This window comes from Ischnura elegans, chromosome 5, assembly GCF_921293095.1.
Source record: "Ischnura elegans chromosome 5, ioIscEleg1.1, whole genome shotgun sequence".
NCBI lineage: Eukaryota > Metazoa > Arthropoda > Insecta > Odonata > Coenagrionidae > Ischnura > Ischnura elegans.
The window spans coordinates 28,179,620-28,199,926 of record NC_060250.1 but is presented as its reverse complement, the minus strand read 5'-3'; the positions used below and the strand labels follow the sequence as shown (position 1 = coordinate 28,199,926).

The following is a 20,307-nucleotide window of genomic DNA, read 5'->3' as shown; positions in this document are numbered from 1 at the left end:
CTGCACTCACGAGCAAAATGGCCCTCCACGCCGCAGCTGTAGCACTTCCCACGGCGTTGGCTGCGACACTCACGGGCGAAATGGCCAGTGCGCCCGCAATTGTAGCACTCACGAGCCGTCACCTGGAACGCTCGACGACTGGGCGATGGATTACGCGGCGTCCTCTCAGCCTCCCGAATTCTCACTGCCGTCGCGACGGCGGCGTCGAAACTCTCGGGCATAGCGAGTCGGCATAGCCTGCCCAATTCGCCCGAAAGGCCTCTCAAGAAGGCATCCAAGGCTCGCTGATCAGCCTCGTATCTCATTGCCTCCATCCGCTCCGGAGTTCCGCCGATTTCCGCCGTCCGCGCGTTGATCCGCCTGACTCGATCCGCGAACTCTTCGATGTCCTCCTTCGGCTCCATGTGAATGACTGCTAGGAGCTCTCGGTAGAAACGAGCGGTCTTCTTCGAGCGATAGCGGTCGAGAATGATATTCTTCCACGCCGAGTAAGTGGCCGCCGTCTTACATTCTGATCTCGTGCGCTCGTACACCGCGGCTTCCCCACCCAGACGTAGCCGCGCGGCGGCGAGCGTTTCCCCATCGCTCCATCCGCTCAGGGACGCCACCTGCTGGACTCGCTCGAGGTAGGCATCGACGTCATCGCCGGGGCGACCATGGAAGGGTTCTATGGAATTTAGGAGGGTGAATTTTGCCCTCGCGGGTGAAGCGACCTCCTGCCCTTCTCCCCTGGCGACGACGGCTCTCAAACGCTCGTTCTCAGCACCCAGCTGCTCAAGTTTGTCTGCGAAGTCGTCGATCACCCGTTGGAGGTCCACCTCTTGCCCGCCGAAACTAACCCGACTCGCCATCTCGCCTTAGGTCGTCTCGTGTACTGCCCCCTGATACATATCGATCCCCACTTCGGACACCAGATGTAAGGTTCAGTATATCGATAGCATCAGGGAAAGGCAGGATTAGTTTAAAGGAAAAACTCCATTACTCAAGCAGGTTTATTGGGCACATCCGCACTCTACAGCCGCCAAACACACTCTCCGCTCTTCGTGGACGCAACTCCGATGGCCGTTCTCATAGCACGCCTCTCCGCGTGATATCTCCTCTATCTTCTCACTCGCGACCACCCAAGAGGCTGCCTTCTGCTGACGCTGCACGGTTCTCACGCATAAGGCGATGGGGAGTGGGGTACGTGACAGGAAGGGTGATAAGACGAGACGCAAACCGCCAATGCAGCGGCCCGTGGGCGGTGGGTGGCGAGAGGTGGAAAAAGGAGGTCACGTCCCATCTTCGTGATACTTACACTGAGATAATTCTGCTCACAGGAATAAAATTTAAGCGACCGTCAAATTCCAATACACATTCCCTCTTCTACTACTTTCAATTTTAAGATGGCGCTTCAAACAGTTCTCTTCAGTTGTATTACTCTCGCAGTGTTATTTCTTTGCTCTTTATTTTCAAGAATCATCGTAGATCGACTTTAAATAATAAAAATAAATATATATTTTTATAAAAAAACAACGTTTTTATCGCGACCTAAAAGGAATATAATAAAGTTCCTATGAGCCTGAAAGTCTCTAAATTGTTTGCTTCATATACAACTATATACTTTGGGATGGTTCTGCATTATCATGAAAGTTCAGCTAGATAGCCAATTGTAGAGCGGGTTAAATTAAGTTGCAAGACAACCTGGACAAGATAGCAAACAACAAAGCGAGTGTTTAAAAACGTTATAAGAAAGGAAGAGACATCGCCGCGTTAGAGAGTCCGACGACGCCTCAGGGATAGGATAGCATTAGAAAGAATATGGATGGAAGAATTTCCCGCCTTCATTTAGACGACGCCATATAAACCAGCGAAACCAGATTTAATGTCCCTACAGATATATGGAAGACCTTTTTTTGGCTTTGTAAATACTTGAAAACTACGCTAATGAGTTAAAACTGGCAGAGGCCAATGTAACCGTGTCAAATGTGCATAGTTTTTTCATTCACAAACATGGCAAATCGTCCACACAGTAATTTCGTCGATTTTATGAGTGTTTCTTAATTAATTTTGGTGTAAGGGTGAATTTTATTATTTAATTAATTAATTTCGATTGAGCGATCAATTTTATTTGAGGGTAGACCAACGTATTTTTCTAAGAGCTAAGCGGCCACCTCCATAACAAACAAATCCCTAAATCATCTTATTTGACTGGCAATGTGCTGTATATGAAGTTGTCCCACAAAAGTATCCCATCAGGGATTGGAATTCCTCCAAGGATACTTCCTCTGAAAAATCGCCGCCTGGATAATAGAACATAATATTATATATACGCTGGGTTTTGAATCCGTGACTCTGAATCGGAAGCCCATACGTTAGGCACTGAATCAGGATGATCCTCTTATTCATTTGCTCATCAAAATAATCTCAAGGTTCAACCAAATTTTATGTGCAATTTTATGTTTATTTTATTTATTTTCGTCGCCCCGAAAACAGCTCATTTAAGGCCAATTACATCGGAGAAAATAACATGAAACAACGACTACCACACACAACCATTCCCAGGGTTGGGGCAACCTACCCAGGCGGGACTCGAACCCGCGACATTCGATTTGGCAGGCGAGGACTTAGCCCCGCCGCCACCGAGGCCGGCATTTGAAAATAAAACGAAGCATAATATTGGAAACAAATCTACGTATTAACTTCTATGGCAAATTAGATGCGTCCAGAGACTGCGAGAAAGGGAAAAGTGTAATCCCCTTCCCGTTATTAAAATCAAGTGATCCCTTTATTGATGGCCACGTAGGGATGATAACCCACTATTTTGAAATTTATTCCTCTAAGCTATTTCAGTGATTGTTTATTATGAAAGTTCTTTACTGTTTATAGGCATTTTCTCTAAATTAATTTCTGTAATTTCGTTTGCTCTTCAACTTAGCACACTAGTGTCTGGCCTTTAAGAATCGAATGCAAAGAATCATTAGAACAGTAATAAATATCGAAGAATTAATTATTAAGCAATTATTTTCACATTAAAATGCATTAAAATATAACCATGATGTCTTCATTATTAATACATACTTAAATTAAAATTCATAATAATAGAAGAATATGAAAGCATCAATCTAAAAACTTATAGCGTCTTACATACCTCGAAGAGTAAAATGCACTCCTCCTTAGAGGATTGCAAAGTATATTGAAATATTATGGGGGATTAATAAGTATCGGCAAGGATAATAATGGTCGCCAAAAGTAAGAATCGAAATGTAAAACACAAGCTAGTGAGTAAGAGAGTGGTACTATGCCCCTCCCCCCTACGTGCTCTTCTGTCGCATTCCAATTGTGGTGGAGGGAGTGCCAGCATAAGAAACAGGGAGGAAATACTCGCACCCCCGTAACCCCCCGTCCTTTCGTTACGAGCGCTTCCCTTTCGCGTCAAGCATTCACTTTCCTGTACTTACTCGGTGCAATGGAATGGAAGGGGGTGATCGCACAAGAAAGGGAATGAGACAACGGTTCAAGGGAGGTGGCATCAGAGTGAAATCTCACTCCACACTTTCCACTACAGTCACCAATCGCAGAAGGGAACTTAATAAAAAAAAAGACCCTTAAAAAAAAGGTACACTTCATCAGTTATTACCGGCGAACACTTCTTGAGCCTTAGTCCTTTTGTTTGATAAGCCCACATGATTAGGTGCTAAGCCAAAGATTAGATGGATAGGGAGTGACTAATAAGACGACAAACTAAACTAAAATATCAATAATTTCTGATGTATCATAACACAAGCGACCATTAAAAAATATCATAATTATTTATGAATTTTTTTCGTGCATCACACCAGATGGACTTACCAATGCCTCCTGGGAATTCATTATCCACCAAAGAAATATAAAATCATATGTATAAATATCTATAAATAGATGGTCTCGAAATAGTCCATTTCGCATCCAAAGTCATGTATAAAAGAATGAGCCACCAGAGTTAGTAATAGGGCCCACAAACAAGTGAGGGTGACGTTAGCAAATATGTTATTATGATCGGAGTAAAATGAATATGATATTCCAACAATCCACCAAGTATTTGGAAAACCTTAATTTGTCAAAGATCCCAATCGTGCAATGCCAGGCTAAACAATGGCTAATAGCAATTGACATTTCAGAGGTATGCACAAATAATTCAATGAGGTAAATGAAGTAAAATCATTGCTGTACCCGACACGGCTTCCATGACTTATTTTGCTTCTCATTGGAGAGAAAATTAACGAAAGAGAAACCCCATAAGGGAAGCAAAACACAATAGTTGCATGATACGGCGCATCGCTACAAGCCAAGAAAAATAGCTAAATCGAGAGAAAATTAGCCGAGGAAATTGGAGGGCCGAGTCAACAAACCCCAATGAGTGTATGAGTAAGTCTCACAAAGAAACATGGCTCAAACAGACCGAGGCAGTTCCTAGCGAAAGCGCCGGCTCGCTTAAATGCGTTTCTCGAAAAGGACGCGCTGTCGAAAAAAGTGAATAAGGTAGAGGCAATCGTCGTGGAACGGGGTCGCATCCTCTTCGCATTGTCTGTCCACCTCTAAGGCAACGTCAAAAGACCCTGGAAGACACTGCTGTCACAACGCAAATGCGTACACCATGAGACAGACGCACGACATCCGTTGGCGCCACAATCGGCACTGTTCCCGCGCTCTGATTGCGGTCGCGGCCGCCAGGGCGAGGCGCCGCCGCCGCCGCGAAGGGGACAAACAAGTGACTGCGCACGCAAACAGAGCGCGGTGGTCCGTTCCGCGCCATCGGTCAGGGAATCCTCGTACGCGTTCCGTCGCGGCATCTCCCCCGTCAATCACGCGAATCGAGAGAAATACTGACTGAGGTCGCGATGTGGCCTATTCTCCCTCGAGCACGACCCACTTAAAGATGTCAAGTGAGCGAAAAACCATTTCTATCAGCTGGTCCAAACTGCTGATCCACTCTGAGCTATGTCGCACCTTCCATAATCCAATGCCACAAGATTCCCTTAAGAGTACAAGGACCAGATACTTCATTTCGACGGGTAATTTCAACTTACTTCATCAATTTGCTTGTAATTTTTTTCTGTCGTCTTCATTTTTTCTGACTTTTGTTTATTTTTTATGGAACTTATTCCTTTAAAATAAAACTTATTTTTTTCACATAGAAATGGTCGCGACGCGTCGCTGATTCGTGGGAGCTCAAGTATTCGTTCTAGGTGGCCATCAATGTGTAGCTATATGATTCAAAAGCTCCTGCGAAGCGGACACACTACTTTTTCCATTCAGGGGCCGTATTCTGTAACTCCAAACCGATCGGTGCGGCACCGATTCGTCGGGTGCGACGTCACACCGACTCCAGGTAAGAAGTCGTGCGATTCTGTACGAACCCGATCGGTGCGGCACCGACGTGAGGGCGAGAGATCGTCGGTAGCCTTGCCGACAGCAAAAAGGTGTCGGTACGGCCACCGACTAGTGGGTTTCATCAACTCCCCGGTGCGCATTGTACGTTTTATTTTGTTTTTATCTCATCACCGAGTAAATAATGAGGTTTGCTGCAATGTTATCTTTTTCTGCCCCTTCGAATAGGCCACTATTATTCACTGTGTCATCATCTATATTGATTACCTTGACATAAATATAAGATATTGGTTAATAAACATGAGGTTTGCCACTATATAATGACTTTCTCTCATTTATGTTACCACTTTCACTCGCTTGTAATAGGATTTCTTTCACTCTATCATCATTTATTTGCTCCTTTGACATAAAAAAGATATTTTTGATTAAATATGAGTTTTGCCGCAATGTTATCACTTTATCTCACTCTGAATAGGCAACTATTATTTCACTCAATCATCATTTGGCGTTTCTCTCGGCATAGAAATCACATCTCATCGGTTGGGTCTGTCCAAACTGATTTACGCTGGTAGTACTGGTCACACGCCTTTCATCGAGCCTTGACACGCCATCATCTCCTGCCATCGCTCCGCAGCAAGAGAACGCCGATTGCGGCAAGAAGAAAGCGCTATTCCCATACTGCCATCGGCAGTAGGTCCTTAAAAGGACCATTTTTGAAGACGTCAAAAATTTTCCACATTCTACGCCAAAACCTTCCAGACACCAAGGGAAGTCGAGCGCCCTCACGGACGCAGGCCTCCGAGGCCATTAAGAGGACCTTTTTCAACAAACAAGAAGAAAACGCCATTCCCTAGTCGCAAAGAGGGCGCCCGAGGGGCTGCGGTTGGCTGCGTCTGTACCTACCATCAGGCGTAGTCACTGCGGTTCTCACCTTCGGGTGGCGCCATACTTTACAAGCGACATTTCCCTTGGTCTTCTCGGCCGTTAGTACCCGGGCTTCTGGGCCGTTAGCATCGCCCATAGCACCCCCGGAGAAAGCGGCCGGGTCCACTTCTTAGGGACCCCAAACTGCCCTCCCTGCCCTCCACCACTTGAAATTGGCCGCCATGGACTCCATGGCGGCCTCTGCCGCCAACGATGGAAATGAAGAATCCGTCAGCAGAGAAGATGAAGACATGACGTATACTGATGAAGAGGTTGACTACTTATTCTCAGAAGCAGCGCAAAAGCCTCATACGAACCAACTAGAAAACGGAAAAAGCCGCCAATCAAGCCCTACTCCACAAACCTCAACTAACATTTCAACTCCCGCACCACCATCTTCAGCCACTTCTGCACCACATAGAAAGCTTATAACCATAACAGTTCCTGAAAAACTCACCCACGATCCCCGTTTTCGCAATTTTCTCAACCTACCTGCAGAGGCAATGCCTGAATTTACCTCAGATCCTGAACGGCCCCCTTTAGGGCCTTTTACAACTCCGTCTAAGCGTAGGCGGGTTAGAAACACGCCTTCGCCACCGTCTCCGGCTCCCATTTTGCTACAGAACCAGTTCGCACCTCTGTCAGCAGACGATACTGCAGCCCCTGCAAAAGAATCAACGCCACCCGCGCAACCAAGACTTCAGAAAACAATCCCACAAAAGAAATCATCAGTCCCGCCCATCTTTTTGAAGGAGCCCACGGGCTGGTCCGACAAATACCGAGCCATTAAAGCCGCCTGCGCATACCCACCAGTGTGCCACTCCACCGGCTCCTCGGTAAAGATACAAACATCTTCATCAACAGACTTCCGCGCTCTCGTGCGCCTTTTTACTGAAAAACAATGGGCGTATTTTACCTACCAACTACCGGAAGACAAAAAAACATTCCTGGTCATTCGCGGACTCCGCATAGACACGCAAATCAGCGAAATCAAAGATTCCCTATCAGAAAGGAACATCCAAGTTCAGGAAATCCGCCAGCTAAAAACCACCCGGCCCACTCAAAAACAACAGAAAGAACTGGAAGCCACTCCAACCGACGATCCTGCTTACCGACAGCAACAATACCCACCACGGAACCTTCCGCTGTTTCAGATTAAACTAATCCACCCAAACGACGTAGAACGCATAAAAAACGTCTCTTATCTCTGTGGCCTTTCGGTAACTATAGAAGATTACAAATCATCACCAGGACCGCCCCAGTGCAAGAAATGCCAGCGAATTGGGCACACAGCTAATTCCTGCGGCCTTCAAACTAGATGCGTACGCTGTGGCGGCCCACATTCCCACAGAGAATGTACAGTCGCAAAACCGGAACCGGCTAAATGTGCCAACTGCGGAGGGGAGCATCCTGCAAATTACCGGCAATGTCCAGCGTACAAGTCGTATGCCGAAAGACTGCAATCAGCCAAAAAGCAATCCTCTACCCCAGAAACGCCTGACGTCAACTCCACAACAACCTTCCCTTCTCTTCCGTCACCTGCTCCTGCTCCCATTCAGCCACAACCACAACCCCCTGCTCCACCACAACCGACCTCTCAACCTTCTCTTCAAGAAACAATTGCCTCCTTCTTCACTCCTTCTATCAAATCGAAACTGTTCTCCTGGCTAACTAACCTTGTCAAAAAATTAATAACTCCATCGGAAAAATCCAAGACAGACATACTACTCGAAGAAATCATCCAGGCAGCGCTGTTATTCATCAATGATGGATAAACGCAAGGCCATTCAACTAAGAGCACTGCAATGGAATATGAATGGAATTGGATCAAAAACAGAGGAACTTATGAACATTCTACATGAACATGTAATTGATATTGCAATCATCCAAGAAACATGGCTAAATAACAAGAAAAGAATCTACACCCCCGGGTATCACCAACTTCGTCGCGACCGCGAAGAAAAACAAGGCGGTGGCGTATTAATTTTAATCAAAACCTGCCTTATCTTCAGCCAAATTCCATTCCCAGAATTGGAATCCTTAGAAGCAGTCGGCGTAACCGTCGGAACCAACATTGGTAGCATAAACTTTTGGAGCTTCTACTATCCCCCCAAAAAGATCAATATGAATGACCTCAAATTTATAACAGAAACATTAACAGGAAGAACCTTCGCCGGTGGCGACTTAAACGCGAAGCATACCAGCTGGGGAGCTTCAACCACCAACGCCGCTGGTAGAAAAATTCATTTCATTGCCGAAGAAAGAAATGCCAAAGTTCTCACCCCATCTACCTTCACCCACTATTCCGTCCATGGCACCGCTGACATCCTCGACCTAGCCCTCACAACCAACCTCCCTGCAATAGAAAACCCCATCACTCTGGACTCATCTGCCTCCGATCACCTTCCACTCCTCTACTGTATAAACTGCTCCGCATCCGCCCGTATTCCAATCCCGAGAACTGGCATCAACCTTAATAAATTCAACCGTCTGGTTGCTGATAATATCTACAAGCTCGAAAAACTTCCGCTCTCCACCCGCACTGATGCCGACGCCTGCGTTGAACAGCTCACGGCAACAATCCGCGACTGCGCCGACGCTTCCAAATTTTCCATCCCAGAAGACAAAAATCCGGATGCTCTTCCACTAGAAATCCTCCAAGCCATTAAAAACAGAAACAAAGCCAGGAAACTGTGGCAAGCAATCAGAACAAAGGAAAACCACGACCACTTCAAGATACAGCGAAACAAAGTCAATCGCCTCCTGAAAAACCACCGCCAAAACCGTTGGGATAAAAAAGTCGCCTCCCTTTCCACGGAGGACAACTCAATCTGGAAGATGGCCAGAGCCTTAAAAAACCCCCTCAACCAGACTCCACCTCTTAAATCCGGAGACACAACTGCCTCAACAGACTACGAAAAAGCAAATCTCTTCTCGGACATGCTCGAGGCGCGATTCACAAACACCCTAGAATCCGAGCTTGAAGAAGAAGCAGAAGCACATTGGATGAGCCTAAGCTACTGTCCAAACGACCAGCCAGCTCTCACCTGCGACCACGAGATCATCGAAGTAGTCAAAGGACTCAAAAGGAAATCTGCGCCTGGCCCTGATGCTATATCGAATAAGCTACTAAAAAACCTTCCAGCCTCTGCCTTTTCCTTTCTTGCCACATTCTACAACTTCCTTTTTCACATCTCCTATTTCCCAACAGCATGGAAGCGCGCTAAAGTTATCATGCTGCCCAAACCTCAAAAACCTGCAACGAATCCTTCCTCCTACAGACCTATTTCTCTCCTCTGCACTCTTTCCAAACTGTTTGAAACTCTAATCCACAACCGCCTCAAACACCACCTATCCCTAGAACATAGCATCAGGCCAGAGCAAACAGGCTTCCAACCAAAAACATCCACAACACACCAGATCCTGCGACTAACTGAGAAAATTGCAAATGGTTTCAACGCCCGACTCATCACTCAGGCAGTCTTTCTTGATCTAGAAGCTGCGTTCGACCGGGTTTGGACCTTGGGCCTCATCTTAAAAATCTCATCCTTCCCCATCCCAATGTACCTGCAAAAAATAATCAAATCCTTCACCACAGACAGAACCTTCTACGTTAAATTCAATACAGCCTCTTCTATTACCCTTCCTATTACCTCCGGCGTCCCGCAAGGCGCCATCCTATCCCCCACCCTATTCAACATGTATGTAAATGACCTTCCCTTAATTCCCGGCAACGAGGCTTTTCTTTACGCAGACGACACCACCTTCATAGCTCAAGGTTCAAACCCGAGAACAACATCTGACTTGCTTCAAAGACAAATAGACGAATACGAAGACTGGGCAGACTCGTGGAAGCTGACGGCTAATCCTACCAAATGTATTCACATGACCTTTAGCAGGCGCCCAAAAGCGGGCACTGGAAATCCCATATATTACGGGACCAAAGAAATCAGACGGCAAGAAACATCTAAATTCCTAGGTGTAACCCTCGACAGAAAGCTGATCTGGAACCACCACATCAACAACACCATCGGAAAAACCAAAGCCGCTGCAGCAGCGCTTGGGCCACTGCTCCAGAAAAGGTCGAAATTATCGCTAAAAACTAAATGCCTTCTGTACAAAACCATGCTAAAACCACTCCTATCTTATGCTTCCCCAGTCTGGCTAATGGCTTCAAAAACCCACCTATCAAGACTACAAAAAACAGAAAATGTACTACTACGGAAGATCGTGGGTGCCCCATGGTACATACGAAACAAAGATCTGAGGAAAGACCTCAAAATAACTCCGCTATTAACTGAATTGAAAGCAAACCTTCCCATATTCAAAAGGTCTCTCATACGCACAGGAAACGAAAAAATAATTGATCTCTGGGAATATACCCCAGATCTTCACTTTAGACATCGCACGCCTCTCTTTGCCCTAATCCCTGACCACATCCCCTCCCCATGAACAAAAATAAGTAGAAACACTGAAATATCAATGAAAATATAAACAGTAGACGTGAACCCTGAAGAAACCCACTGGAGACAGCCAAAAGGCTGGGGCTAGTGACTCATAAATAAACAGAAATTCCGGCGAGGCGAGGCGAGGCGGCATAGAAATAAGATCTTTTTATTTAAGTATGAAGTTTGCCACAACGGTATCAGTTTCTTTCATTTGTAACAGGCAACTATATTTCATTTTATCGTCAGTCATTGATTCCCTTGACGATAAAAGAAGATATTTGTTAATAAGTATGAGGTTTACCGCAATGTTATCATTTTCTCTCACTTGGAATGCGCAACTTAAACATATGTATTTCACACAATCACAATTTCTTTACTTCCTCGGCATTACACTTCTTTTAATTACACCCAGTTTCATATTTTTATAACAATTTCCTAACTTGTTCCTCTAATATGACATTTACATTTGCTTTTGAATCCTACGTTCACGTTCCATGGTATGTTATTTTCGTCTGCTACGGTGCCAATGGCATAACCTTCCGTTGATAACATTTAGACGGAACTTACTTAATGACAACTATATTACCAAATCATGAATAAATAGCAATATACGGAACCAATATTTAAAAAAAGAAACTACGATCTCAAGGATAGTTTCAATAATTCATTGCAGCAACAACAATCTCCATCACATACAAACTTTATTGTGATGTTGTAATATTGTTTCCTTCGATTCTGTAGGTACAGCATTACTACCACACATTATATAAGCATTGTTAACAACTTATCCAATACCGTTTATCTTAATCTAGCAATAAGTCGTAATTTCCGCAAATAAAAAGATTGAGAATGACGACAACAAACTGTGGCAATGAGTCTTCACTTGTTTTTACCCTTCTTTCATTGGTGGAGACACTTTTAACTTCGGATATATTCGGATTTTCCCTGTTTGGGAAGGAGAGGGAACCGTACCGACTGGATTGATACCGACGACCATACTGAATCGCTGAATTTGCCGTCGTCGGTATGGAAACCGTCGTCGGTACAGAATGATGTGCTGTCGGTGGGCTGGGAAGGGAAACCGACCGGTGCGGTACCGACGAAATACAGAATACGGCCCCAGGAAGGCTGAGAATATGTTAAGCAGGGGTCAGTTCCTGTTGTGAGCAGGAGCTCTGAGCGCTTACTCCCCCTGAATGCGCCCAGTGATTAACACTAGAGGGACCAGACGCGTCATTTTGACGGGAAACCTCTACTTAATCATATTGCCTAGAATTTTTTTCTTTTATCTTAATATTTTCTGAATTATTTTCATGGTACGTATTCCATTAAAATATAACTTGTTTTTGTCACATTGAAATGGAGTTAAACCACCTGTCTACCTTAAAATACAAACACCGTCAAAATGACTCGTTAAGCGTTTCTATTTTATTTGTATCGACAACGCGCGTTTTATTCAGGAAATTACTACACCAGTCTAGGTTTGGCCATTTTGATGTTTTAAGTAGCACATTTATGCATTTAAAATTTTTATTACATTTTGAATGGAAATGAGCAGCATATGTGCCATACCGTAAGGCGTGTGGTAGGCCAGGGCAGGGGAAGCAGGTGGTTGTGACCGCTGTTAATTTTAAACTTTTATTGTAACATGATTTGTAAACAATTACGCTATTGTGTTGATAAATAAAGAAAAAGGTTACATTTAGTGGAGTTATCACTTAATTTTGACATGAACGATGAAATATTTTAAATAATTATTACCCGTCGAAATGAATGGTCCTTCTAGGTACCCGTACGACTCCGGTCCTTCCAGTGTTAATGAGTGCGATCTCGGTAAACCGACATATTTGTAGCCGTGGCGTAGCCGGATTACCTAAAACGCTTGATTATTGGAAATGTACCGGAAACAAACGCAATGCACAAAAACCTTTTTAAGATATAATTTAGCTATTGAATACATATGGTGGCGCCATCTCTCCCAACTTTTTTAAACCGAAGAATGGCTTGGATACGTTAAGGACCCACCCCTGGTTAATTCCGAGGGATGTGGTGTACACAGGAGTGTGAATAATACCAATTCACTATCCTGGGCGAGACCACCGATATATATATATCTCAGTGGTCATGTCTCACAGCGGGCTGAAATCGAAAAAAGCTCGCCAAAAATCAAAACATCGACCTTTTCGTTTCGCATTGGGAATAGTACGTACATCATCATCATTTTAGAAATTTCTAGAGCATACAAAACTGAGGTTATGTTTTTTTCAAAATAAATTGTTTAATTTTTATAGCCCGTCAAACATCAATAAAAATCCACGAAATCTCGAGCGCGCGATTTTTACGAAAAAGTTCACTTCTTGTTCCCAAAGAAATGGATTACAATAATTTATTCTGAATTTTCGAGGATATTTATTGATATTACTATGCTTTTCATTAATTAAGAGCGAACTTTCGCTATCGTAAATTGTTTTTAATTAACTTTAATATTTGTTTAATATACTACCGTATTTTTGGTAATTTTTTTACCAATGCTCGGATGAAAGTAGTAACCGCCGCTTGCCGCTCCTGAAATATTTACCCTAGGAGTTAGACTGAAGTCTATATTATCAGACGGAAGTGAAAAATATTGCTTCAACTTGCATCCCTCCGATTTCTTCGTCCGGGTCTTGGGAGGCCAGTTGAATTCCTCAGACCGACTTGCCAATTCAGGATCTCTACGTGGGGGTGTCCGAGGGCCTTCACCTTGGTTTTGAATCCGGGATCAGTATCCGAGCGCTCTAACACAAGGGCACCATGGTAAGCCTCCATTTACGTCTCTCGGAAACACGTTGACAGCTTCATGAGACAACACATGAGACGTCACGTACGGGATCGGATTGGAGAATGGTTTGCTTCCGATCTCGGGGATTTGAATTCAATATCCGGCCGCGAAGGAGATTTTTTAATGTGTGTTCATTGACTGTTCAACCATACATACCCTTCCTTCATGGTAAAAAAGCTAGGTGTAGGTTGTCACCTCCAATAGGGTAGTTTCCTTCATCAAAGAAAACGAAAGGCATTGATTGCGATTCGTTACCCACCATTGCTGTATTCATAATATACAAATTATTTCCTTTTAGAAATACCGGTTTAGACGAATGGAAATGGTCCATTTTTATCCTCATTTGAAAAGGGCCAGATTGGCGCCCATGCGATGCCATCCACGTGACGTCACATGGACCTAGTTTCTATACGAGAAGATAGGAGTTATACGTCGTCTGAGGTTACCAATGCATGCATGAGGCGCAAAGCTCATGGAAACATGTCTTAATAATCACTTATTAAAACTGGCTAAGGTCGGAAAGTTTTCTTCATTTGATAAGGTATTAATAATCCTTATTTAAGCCAAGCGCTACCAGCCAGCAGGGTACTCAGCTACCCACTAGCAGCCTGCGTCGTATCAGCGCTCAAGCCTCCCTCAAGGTCACCTCACAAGGCGGCAGCGGGAACCAGAAATACGTCACACGGAGATATTTCCCGACATTCATCTTACTTACGCGTCGCGTTTTCGCGCGCTTGAAAATTTTCACTTTTCATTTAATCGCGAAAAATATATATCGTCATTTAAAAATCTAAAAGCGTGAAATACGTACTCCAGGAGTAATAATCTTTCGATTCAGGCAATAAAAAAATAATAGGAAACCACCCTATTATAAATATCACTCTAATACAAAGTTACGTCACACTTCATTTGCGTGGATTACGAAGAACGTATATCGGAATTGCTTTAATGAATCGACGTATGAAGTAATGGTGTCAGAATAAACAAAAAGATACATTTCTCAAGAACCTAACGTTAAAAAACGATGGAATAAAAAGAAATAACAAAAACTGACCTATAAAGCTAGGGAATTTTGGAAGGCCGCATAATTTTGTGCACGGGAATATGTACAAAACAGCATAATCAAAAAATATTTACACATTCACTCGTAACTACGCACATCGATAAGGAGCTGAATCATGTTGATATCAGTGGCGCATTTTCTTGATTGTGAGGTTGTAACTCACCAAATTAAGATGAAACCTCTCGTTGAAATATTCCTCACTTGAGTGTTACCACGAATTTGTAAAGTTATTTTAGAGAACAATATTTCTCAATCACTCACCAAGGTAGGAAACACTTTCACTTTCAAACAATGGACCTGGGTCACTGCATAGCTGGAGCAACTAACCACCTGTCCGATAGGTCGTCAAACGCGCCGAACATTATGGGCCGCTGCACGCATGACAAGCACTGGTTGAATGGCGCGACAAACACGCTAGGATGCCCGCAACTATATCTATAGCGGAGCCCACTTTCGCCATTCTTACTCCCCTATATTGTTCCCCGCAAACCACGGCAATACCCCTTCCACTTAGCGCCATGGTTTCCCTCCCCAAACATCCCCCGCCCCTTCTCTCCCTCCCTCCACTTCCTCACCGCCACTTCCGACCACCGCCCGCAAATTCAGCGTACTCCCTTATTCTCAACTCCACGTCGCTTCACCGCGGCCGGGAGCACTTTCCACAACAAGATCTTCGCTCCTTCACGAATCCTTACTCTTCCTTGCGGCCATGGGCGCACCTAGCGAGGGGCAGGGGGGGAGGGGCAGCTGCCCCCCCTTGAAGCAAAAATGGCAAAAGTCTTTAAGCAAAATAAGTACTGAATTGAAACGAAAGCATTCAACACATTTTATTTGAACCCACGAAAAATGATATGCATTAGTATAAGATATGTAACTAAAATAAAAATATTTTTTCGAGGAAATAATCTCATAAACTAATATCACCACCAGGTTTGCCTACCCCCCCCCCCCCCCTCCACCTAGACCATGGCTTGCCCCCCCTAGTTATGATCCTGGGTACGTCCTTGCTTGCTGCATATGCAGAACATGTTTCTCCCATAAAATCCGAAGATCCAAGCTTGATGCCGTGGAATTTTGTCCATATTGAAATAAACTCTTGCAATTCCCCACGATTATAAAATTTATTCCGACCCAGGTTTCGATGTAACTGCAACCTAAATTACTCGAAACGTAGGTTGGAAAAAATTTGATAAACGTGGAAGATTTCAAGCGTTAATTTTAAAATGATTTTTTTTTACTTACGAAGGATTAGCTGAGCACCCCTAAGAACTTATTATTGAAACTATAACTTTTCCTAGAATACCTACCATCACTTTTTAGTAGATTTTGTAATCAATATCTGTTTTATGATACCAACTTTACCTATTTTGTTTACATATCTCTGACAAGACCCTCCCTGGAAGAAGAGAAATATGTTTTTAAAAGGCTTTAAAAAATCTCCTTCCTTCGACTAAAACCTGATAATATCACTCGCTTTACGCATATCCAAAGCTTTTTCTCCCTCGTCTTGAGCACCATATGCACATTGATAAAATGATGTTTAACAACTGGAGAATTAGGTATATTTCCGCATTCTATAATCTTACGGGAGCTCTGCTTATTATACCAAAACCTTATTTTTATCTTGATGGATGTTACGAGAACCCACGAAAAGCAATATACCTGATTACGAGGAACGGGTAATTTTTTTTTCAACGCTGGCAAAATCCAGGCTGGTTAGTTCTAAAAAGGATAAGCGAAGGCAGTGGCGTAACTATGGGGGGATGAGGGGATCAATCTCTCTCCGAAGCCTAAGATAGATTTAAAAAAATATTTAAAACAATTATCTATTGTTGATATACAGTAACTGCATCTGCTTAAAGTTAAATTGTAAGTAAATTAATGATGTAAAAAGGTATTTCCAGGCATGTCAATTTTCAAAAATTTTCCGGGAATCCCCGTTGTCTGAGAGGGGGGGGGTCGCCCCCACCCCCTTCCAAAGCATGTTCCTATATATTATAGTTACGCCACAGCGCGAAGGAATTTCGAGAATAATAAAACCTTAGCAAGATTATAATTTTAAGCTAGAGTATAAAGACCATTTTGTAGATGCTATTACGGAAAACTTTGCACATACGCAATCATCATTTTATTTCCATGCCATACCGAGGTTTTTCATACAAGGAGTCTCTAACTCTGGACCACGATATGGATAGTTTCCGTAAATGCGCTCTCGCCCAAGATTCACCACGAATTGCCGTGCAGGCCACAAAATAGTTAGCGCACTCAAAAAATCTGGCGGAATTTACATCAAGTTCATTCACTCACTTCATGGTTGAGAAGACAAATAGAAGTCTCCGGGAGAGATAGGATGCTTAGCTTTCACATCGAAACCCTTCAGCGTGGACAAATTCGTGATGCAGAGATGAGCAGCGGATCGGTATTCACCGCTTCAAAACAACGGAACTGTCGCCCTATTTAAGATGGCCCACCTGTCCAACGGACACCTAGTCCCGTCCTTCGCAAACTTCCTGATCTCTCGCAAAGGAATTGAATTTCAAAACACCATTAATTGGTGTTAACTTTTGCATCACCGAGATAAGTGCTTGGAATTTAAACCGTATATCTTTATCAGATTTGTAGATTTTGACAGGGATTTTACAAGAATGATCGAAAACATTTGGAAAGTTTCCTAAGTAAATGAAATGGTGGGATAATCTCTAAGTAAAGCATAAAGCCAGATGATACAAAGCTTCACTGATAATTAACGAATAAAATACGAATATTCAAGTGAGGTGAAGAAGTATTTGTCCATTTTGAAATAATTATGCGCAATATTTCACAAAATAACTTATGACCTCACCCAGATTCCAATGCGACAACTATCCTGAAGATTATGAGAAAATACTGACATGCGGGATGGATTGAAATTTATTATATGCTAAATTATACACGTATATTTCAATCATAAGTAATTACTTTTCCTGCGATAAATTTTCAAACTCGAGTGACGAAACTTCTCCAATAACATATAGTGTGGAGACAAATAAGAGGCTCGAGCAGTTATAATGGGGGAAGCTGAAATTCCACGGTGGAGGGAAGGGTGCTCGACACGTGGTGGAAGGGGAAAGATGAGAACAGGATCCACGGAATGGGATGACGAGAGGCATCGACCTGGAGAATGATGAAACCGCGCTCCAAGGAGACTGGTTGAGAATATGATCGACATTCCAGCTTCAATATCAAGATACAGGAGGAGCCAAGATAGAAGAAGAGCCTACACTAACGAGAGTACATGTTCATGATGCGTGCACCGTACTCTGATGCAAGACGAATTTGCGAAGAGCATAGCAGAAGGAAAATATCCACGAGGAACGCCAAAGTTAAAATCGACGGTAGGATAAAACGAGGCAAGAGACAAAACATTGCTCATTCTGGTTGTGCTTTTTTGATTATAGATTTGTCTTCCAAGAGAAGTCGCACCATAATTTCTGGCGCTTTTCCAATAAAGTGACAAGTTGAATATTTATAAACCAAGTAATGGCAAGAAATAAATATGGCAAGAGACATGGCAATAACTATGGCAAGAAAATGAGACAGAGAGGATGATAGAGTACGTCATCCCAAAAATATTTAAGAAGTACAAAATTGTCTGATTCAGAATGATGTTGTCAGATACTAATACATACAGATTGAATACAAAAATACATTGAGATACTTGAGGGATAGATGAAATATTTTGCGAACAATATGACGTTAGATGAGTTCTCCGAAAATAAATACTATGATAAATTTACTTTGGATTTTTTTGTTAATAGCATGTATATTTTGTCTAGAAGCCTGAACTACATGAACTAAATATAAACACCAAATTTATCGCGAGGCTATATTGACAGGTTTCACGCCTATAGGTATTGCGTAAGGTAATTGTAATGTAAAAAATATTTTATATTAAATTCTGTTAAGTTTAATACGTGGGAAAAATTAAATCACTTCTCCACTTCTCTTCGCAGTGTTCCATAAAACAGTTACAGTTGTCGATGCGTATAAGAGGACAGGATACAAATGTGTGGTGCTGCCTGCAAACCACCTGCCAACTTTATGATTGCCGGATTAAGATCCGCATCAGACGCCGACAGAACCGGTAGATCACCTCTGCCTCGTATTGAATGCACACATGTCGAATGAGGTGGTGGCGTGGCCGGAAGGCGTCTGCCGGGATGGCGCGACGATCGCCCTCCACCAGTGGGCAGGGAGGCGCTTGGGTGGAACGCGGAAATGATAAACAAAAAAGAAACGGCACTCGCGGTAGAAGCCGTTTTGAGGTGGCTGGATCGCGCCTCGTGGCGCCTCCACCAACATACATGTCATCATCCCTATCTCTCTCTCTCTCTCTCTCTCTCTATCCCTCCAAACAAGGCCAAACAATCTCAACAGAAGTCGTTCGCCTTCATTTCGATATCAAAATCGGAATAAAATTGTAAATTATAGCGAGCATGAAGTCTTGCCCCTGATAACATCCAACGTCAAAGGTTCAACTTTGTGAAAGGTCATTTTAATAATAAAATGAAAAATAAAACTGTTTTATTCCACCATTTTTTGATTGTACGACTCTTATCTACTCAGCGGCGGAATGGTACCTGATGATAATAATAATAGTAATGATTTATTTACTCCTACATTTTGTTTTTAAATCTGAATACAAAATTAACAAAGAGAAGGAGCTTTAGGTGGTCTCCAAGGTCACAGCACCGGAATGAAGCCACCATCAAATAACAAAATGTGTGCCAATAACAAAATAATAATGCAGTAAATGATACATGAGTGTTTTAACTAAATAACATCAAAATAAATTTTAAATTACTTCTTGCGAGAAAAGCCAGTCTATAGCAATTCTTAACATTACATTAGAGGATTTATTTTTTTTATTCTAGCTGGCAGTAAATTAAATAACTTTAGCCCCATGAAAAGAAAACAGCGCTTATATAATGTTAACTTACAATTAGGTCTGTTTGCTGCTAAAAATGACTCACACATGATGACGCCGTTGCTTCAGTTTTTTTCATTTCACTATCCATCCCCGATTATAAAAAATATTAAAGGATAACCATTTGAGGATTAGTTTCCGGATTTTTACCGCTTCGATTCATTTTTTGGCGGACGACAGTTTCGGGCGCACTCCAACTCCCGTCTTCGGGTCCAAAACGCTGGAACGCGCCCGAAACTGTCGTCCGCCAAAATTGAATCGACGCGGAATAAACCCGGAAACTAATCCTCAATTTAATCACCGCGGAAGCCTCTGTAATAATAACCGTTTGATATACATAGAGATATAAATTTATACAATCAAAAACCCAAATAAAGATCGAAATTAAATAAATAAAGTTAAATGAAACAAATAAAAGGACGTTACACCATCTACTCGTTCTAAAACTGGTCTGAAGTAGAGACGGCAGCTCTGGGATCACAGCTATTCGAACGAACCTCGCCTTCTCCCATCAGCGGAGATAAAGGCTGTCCCATGTGAGTTGGGTGAGCGAGTAAAACTTTTTTTCTTGAGCAATATCAAGGACAGATTCTCCACCACACCTGACGTCGACGAACTGAGGGCTAGGATACAAGCTTCCGTTGGTGCTGTGACAGAACAAATGTTACAAAACATCCGGCGGGAACTGGAATACAGATTCGACATTCTCCGAGCTATCAAGGGGGCACACGTTTTA

At 43.0% G+C, this 20,307-nt stretch overlaps 1 protein-coding gene across 5 annotated transcripts in view; it reads right to left on the bottom strand.

Annotated features, from left to right (window-relative positions):
- Positions 1 to 20,307, bottom strand: part of LOC124158639 (carboxypeptidase M-like) — a 123,964-nt gene that overhangs the window by 46,883 nt on the left and 56,774 nt on the right. For 2 of the 5 annotated variants that reach the window (XM_046533832.1, XM_046533834.1), the window contains exon 1: positions 14,867 to 15,011. The exons of the other annotated variants lie outside the window; for them this stretch is intronic. The gene's annotated coding sequence lies outside the window, so the exon portion shown is untranslated. Of the gene's footprint in view, positions 1 to 14,866; positions 15,012 to 20,307 lie in introns of those variants that run through there. 5 annotated transcript variants of the gene reach the window in all.